Genomic DNA, 6,782 nt, shown 5'->3' on the forward strand with positions numbered 1-6,782 from the left:
GGACGACATACACTAAAATAAGCCGTTCTCTTAACAGCATGAAAAGTTCCTTTGAGAGTTCGCATAAGCATGTAAAGGGTGGCATTAGCCTTACGCATAATAAAATTTATATGATCACTAAAATTGAGCGATTTAGAAACCTGTATGCCCAGGTATACAAAGGAATGGGATGAAATAAGTGGAGTGCCTCCATAACTGTATGTATGCAAAAATTTAACCGGCTCCATTGACGTGGATGTGCATTTAGCTACATTAAATTTTAGCTGCCAAGATCCGGCCCACGCAGCAACTCTGCTCAACTGGTCCTGCAATGCTTGGCTGTCGGACACGCAACTAACAGGCCTGTAAAGGATGGCATCATCGGCAAATAAGCGTATAGATGTTGATGGACAGTTTACAGCATCTGGCAGGTCATTGATGTAAATGAGAAAAAGTAGTGGTCCGAGCACTGAACCCTGAGGCACACCCGAGGTCACCTGGGTCGGCTGAGAAAGACAACCATTAACGATGACCCTGAATGTTCGACCCGAGAGCCAGCCTCGGATCCATGCCACTATGTTTGGATTTAGGCCATAGTATATAAGTTTATGCAATAATTTATTGCGAGGGACCGTATCAAAGGCTTTACTAAAATCTAGAACTAAAACGTCTACTTGAGTATTGTGATTGTTATAAGAAGCTAAATCTGATATTGTATGAATAAGCTGTGATTCACAGCTGTGTTTTTTTGCGGAAACCATGTTGAGTTTCACTTAGGATGTTGTTATGATCGAGAAAGTTGCATATGCTGTGAGCAATAATATGCTCAATTAACTTCGACGGGACGCTAGTCAGAGAAATTGGCCTGTAGTTAAGCGGTGCTTTTCTGTCGCCTTTTTTGAAAACAGGTACGATGTTTGCACATTTTCAGTCTCTTGGAACACACCCTGTATTTAGGGAATGTTTAAAAATTAGTGTCAAAGTAGGAGCTATGTCTGTAGCTAAAAAATTAAGTAGTGCAGGACTGAGATTATCTGGGCCTGAGCCTTTACGGCGGTTGAGAGATTTCAGGATGGCCAGAACACCTTCCTCACCAATATCAATATCTGCCTGCGAGTCAACAGCCCTATTAGACATAGTGGCCGAGACCTCAGGAGTGAGGCCGTCATGGACAGTGAAAACGGATTTAAAATTCTCTGCGAAGCACATTGCCATATCTGAATCAGTTACACAATTGTGTAAGTGATTTATGTTTGAGCTATTTCCCCCCTTTGCTGCCTTGGATACGAGTTGGAAAAGAGGCTTTGAGTCCCCATTATTAAGGCTTTCAGTAATGTGTGATTCTAAAAATTTGTTATAATCAATTTTAATGAGGCGTTTGGATAAATTGCCAATCGCTTTGAGTTGTTGTAAATTGTGGGGGGTAGGGTACTTTTTGAAAGTGTGGAAGAGTCTTCTTTTCTTACGACTCACTGTCCTGGCCTCTCGTGACAGCCAAAATCTCTTAGTTCTTGGTTTCCGCTCTGGGATTAGTGAATTAGCTATGTTTAAAATGGTGTGCTTAAAAATGTTCCATAAAAAATCTGTTGTACTTGAACTCACTAGAGCTTGAAGATGGTTATAAAGATTTGCTGTTTGTTCCCTTATGCTAACTACTTGAGCCTTGCCAAAATCAAAAAGCGTTCTAGTCGTGCGGGAAACCTGAGGAACAGTTTGTGGCAAAAAACTAGAAAAATCATAGCACAAGGTTGTGTGGTCCGAGAGGCCAACATCGGCATCCTTAAAAATAGGGCAGGGCTTAAAATTCGAAAAAATCAAGTATATTGCCTCTGCTATGGGTGGGAAAAGTTACATGCTGCGCGAGATCATATTTTGAAACAAAAGATAAAAACTGTTTGGCTAGCCCTCGGTCACCTTGCGAAACGACCGGCTTATCAAGGGTCCATTGGATCTCGGGAAGATTAAAACCACCCAGTAAAACAAAATTACTATCTGTACTATCCTCCAAAAAATTAAAAAGCGAACTCATTTGAGTTGAGTTTGAAGGACGATAGTATGCCACGAAACAAACACGGATGCCGTAAATGATCAACTTGACAACAAGCATTTCCTCAAGGGGGTCAACGAAGAAACTCAGTACTTGGACATCTTTAGTTAATTTTATTGCGACTAAAATGCCACCGCCTTTTGTTGGCCGATCTCTGCGAAAAATTTCATAATCCCCTAACTTTAGCTCATTGCTAGCAACCAGTGGATCCAAGCAAGTTTCAGTGAGTACGATGACAAGTGGACTGTAGTCTCGGACAAGGGTTTCCAAATAGTGTGTTTTATTTCGGATACTATTGCAGTTCCATAAAATCAATGTCATGGCTGAGTATTTCTAATGGTCTCCCTATTTGATAATTTTTGAAGAATCCTCTCAAACAAAGGGCAGTCACTGTGGCTCGTTGCATCATGATCCAAGGACCCACAGTTACAGCACTTTAGAGGGTTAGTGCAATTTTTGTGGTCATTCTCTGGAGGGATTTCCTCACTGCAACGGCGACAAATTTTGTTAGAAGAGCATTTTGATGCGAGATGGCCATACCCCCAGCATTTGTAGCACTGAAGAGGCCTTGGCTTGGGTGGACGGGCCCTCTCGGCATTTAGCTTTAAGCAAAGTTGCTGGATATAAATCCCATCCTCAATTGCATTGTGCAGATCATTCATTTCCTTAAAAATAAATTTTACGGTACCGGAAGCTGTTTTGTTCCTAGACATAAATCTGACAACCTTATCACAAGAAGGGTAAGTCAACTTAACATAATCGAGTAATTCATTTTCGGAAATATTTTCAGGGACCCCAAAGCAAATACCTTCCATGCGCGGTGAAGGTCTTTGAGGGCGTCTTAGCTTACAATTTTCAGTTGTGGGATTCCATTTTTCCAGTAGCTGATCAACAGATGAAGATTTCTCAAACTGTATCATTAGTTTAGGGTCGTTTTTGTCATGTTCAAACCGATTCAAAAACATAATAATCGGATTGTCTAACAGGTTGCTGATACTGTGCCTGATGGCCACATGATTGAGCGCCAGAGCTTTGTTGCCAAAGCTATGTACAAAAACACATTTGCTGGGATCAAAATCCACTCTATTAGGACGAAGTTTAGCCGTTTTTGGATGGCTCACTAGTGTGGCATCAGGCTGATTTGGTGATTTGACTACTGAGCTAAAAGTTTTAATGTGAGCAGAGCCGGTTCCCATGGGCTGTTGTTCTGTCTGAGTATGATCAATGTTATCATTAGTGCAGGAATTCTTTAGATGTTCTATGAGATTGTTTGTTGCATTTAATTGAACTCTGAACTCGGTTAGGGTAGTAGCAAGTTTTGTTTCTAATGTTTCGGTGATTTGTTCTTTAATTTCAATCAGAGAGGTACCAACTTTTTGTTCAAAAGCCTTTAGCCCATCAACATCTATTAATGATTGGTCGTGCTGTTGAGAGCCAGCAACTAGTTTCTCAATTCTGGATTCGATGGTCTTGAAATTTGGGTGGTCACACCCAACACAGTACCAATGCACCCCAGGTATTGCTAAAGACTTGGCTAACTCCCTACTAAACTTCGTGCACGAATAGTGAAACCATGTGACACATATTTCACACTCGATTCCCTCCTCAGATACTACCTTATCACAAGCTCCACAAGTGTGGGAAGTAGGTTTATTTGCAGAGGTCTTTATGCCACTGCCAGAAATACTACTACTGCTACCCAATCTAGATCTATCTGATTTTTTACCACTGGCACTAGCAGTCTGAACTGCATTTCTACCTCTAGGGGTTCTATTTGACATTGCTAGCAAGACAGTGAAACTCCTTGATGAAACCAAGGGCCCACCATTGGCCACTCAAAGTCAACCAGTCAAGGCAGTGCCCAAAGCGGCCGAACTGCCTGTCCACAGTAAAGTATTTTGTCTGTTGGTGTTACTGTTAATAAAATATAAATAAAGGATAATAAAAAGGGGTAATAAAAGATATGTGAAAGAAATTGTAAAAAGAAATCTTGAAATTTTCGAAGAGCTCTGAAAAACACGACTATCTCCCCGCATGTAACACGACGTCTCCATGGTATGTTTTTGAGACTGACTCGCTAGATGTCTACTGAAACTAGTAGAGTGCGCTAAGCAGATTGCTGAACCCAACAGAGGGGAGCTGAAACAAGCTCACTTGTGCTCTGCTGAAATAAACAGTGCGCTGAACCCAACCCCTCCTATAGTACTACCTGCTGGACCTAACATGAGGATGCTGCAACTACCTCACTTGTGCTCTCCTGATACCAAAAAAGTGTGCTGATCTTGATGCTTTTTATAGTAGAACCTACTGGGTCTGACAGGAGAGATTTGAAACCAACTCACTTGTGCTCTGCTGAAACTAACACGTTGTGCTGAACCCAATGCTTCTTACAAAACATCCTACTTGATACCACAGGAGGGAGCTAAACATTTTGTAAAAACAGTAACTCTAGGTCTAATCATCATTGCAACCATGTCCGAGCTTACTGTCAGTTGTTTAACAATGATCAGAAAGTCATAGCATTTTTACAATGGATAAACAATCGCGGTATATTGAAGTAATATATTTATGTGCGTCTCGTGTGTGTGTGTGCGTCGCGTGTGTGTGTGTGCGTCTCGTGTGTGTGCATGCGTGTGTGTGTGTGTGTGCCTGCCCTTGTTTGAACTGACCATTTATGTTGCTTTGCTGTCTGCTAGTTTTGCAAAAATTCCACATCTGCAACATTGAAAAATTATTGTGCAGCAACTAGCCATCATGGTGTAATAAGCTAGGCAATGACAAGCCTGTGAAAAATTGTGTATAGTATGTAGCGAACTATTCTCTCAAGTAATAGAAAAACATATCCTGGTGGCAAAAAATAAATTACAAAATCTCATTTTGAGAAAAGGTTAACGCAAATAGAAAAATATTACTTCAAGGAATTTTAACAACTAGACAGCACATATTATCTCTATACTTGAAGCTTTTTTCTAATATTACATTTGTCTAGTCTCTTTTGAGTGACCTGATAGCTTTGGCTTACTATTTATTTGATTTGTCAGACTGGTCTACCTATACCACCGTCCTCGAGTTGCTTAATATCAATAACAGCTTGGGCTCACTTTGTGGCATCTTGTTCTAAGTGACTTCATGACATAGTCGAGTTTTAATTTGTTATCAGTTTTTATCACTAATTTATTTCATGTTTCTCAATCATTCATACCAAAAAATGGATCCCTAATCAATAAGTCTCTCTGATCACTAAATTTTTGGCTCTCAGCAAGTCTTTTTAACTTCATCAAGTATGTTCATCAAGTTCTTTATGTCGACAACATTTATGAAATTCAAATCGACTCATGCTATCAGATCTGGCATTGCAGTAACCACAGAACCGATTTCCAAAATTCTCCAGCTTTCTTCCACCTTTGCTTTCAGCGATCTCCACAGAATCATTGCCGATAAACTTCGTTTGGCTCAAAATCTCTCAAACATCCTCATTTCCAACAAGTCTTAACAGAGCCAGCTTACATCTCTCTGTCACAGTAATGTTTGCAGTCAAACCAATGGCTTGGGAATAATGGAATGCTCTCACCCATCTTTCCCATTCATTTGACAAATTATTTGCTCTAAGATGCAATTGTTATGCTGGTAATATGCCTTCCATAATTTAAATCGGTGTTTTTATTCAGGTTTTTACAATTTCCACCATGTCGCGTTAACATGACGGAAGTGAACGCTGTTTTATTGAAATCCCTTTGGATCTAATAAATATGATATCTAGGGAAGATATCTCAGAAATTATCACAAATGCAACATCCTGTATTAACTGCCAGAAACCAAAGGAGGGTGATTAAAATGAGCGTTTCGCTACCCTTTGTCCTTGTATTGCACAGAAGGTACATGTACATACTGGATACCTGGTCAATGAGACTAGATAGAAGCGTCATGCCCTTTCTGATTACTGATATATTCACAGCCTGAGTCCTATCTAATGAACCAACTTTGCAACATTGAATATATCTTACTCTAAATATTTAGACACACCAAAGGCTACATTGAACTTCTTTAAAATGCAACAATCTCTAAATGCTCTTCTTAAAGAAATGGGCAAAGAACTTTGACAGCTGTTTTCATGAAAGTGTAGCATTCATTGGCTATCTTTTAGTCTTTTTCACTCTTACTGTTGTTTTAGAATGTTGTTAATTTGTCTATTTAAGACGTATAGCTTGTAGAAATAAGGACGTATCTTTTACTGGTAATTTCTAGTATTAGTTACATTTGAGCACTTGTTGTGTTGACTATTGATAGTATTGGATTATCCAACCAAGTAATCTTACGACTGTTAGGGAGTAGCTCAAGTTTATTACCATGCGCAGATGCACTGCTTAAGTGTTAATACTAACGCTCAGATAAGGCCTAATCCTGACTAATGACTAAAATCAATCTGTCTTGTTGATTAGTGTAATAGTGTAATCAAGATCTAATAACTGACCTTCCGAGATGTGAAAATTTAAGACTATACTTTGGGAAGGGGGGATCCCTAAGAAATGGAATGTAAAACAGGTTTCTCTCAAAACTTTGTTTATTTTAAAAACAAGGAAAACGGTATAATAAGTTACACTCTAGACTAGGTTATAAAAATATAAAGTGATGTTTAGAGTCTTAAAATATAGTCACCATCTTGTTCTCTTTGGAATCGACTCTTTCACTTAATCTGCTGACACGTCTGTCTGCCATGATGAAGCTGTGCTGAAAGAGTGAAGAATATGAGTGAATA

Source organism: Watersipora subatra, chromosome 5 (assembly GCF_963576615.1).
Source record: "Watersipora subatra chromosome 5, tzWatSuba1.1, whole genome shotgun sequence".
In the NCBI taxonomy this organism is placed as follows: Eukaryota; Metazoa; Bryozoa; class Gymnolaemata; order Cheilostomatida; family Watersiporidae; genus Watersipora; species Watersipora subatra.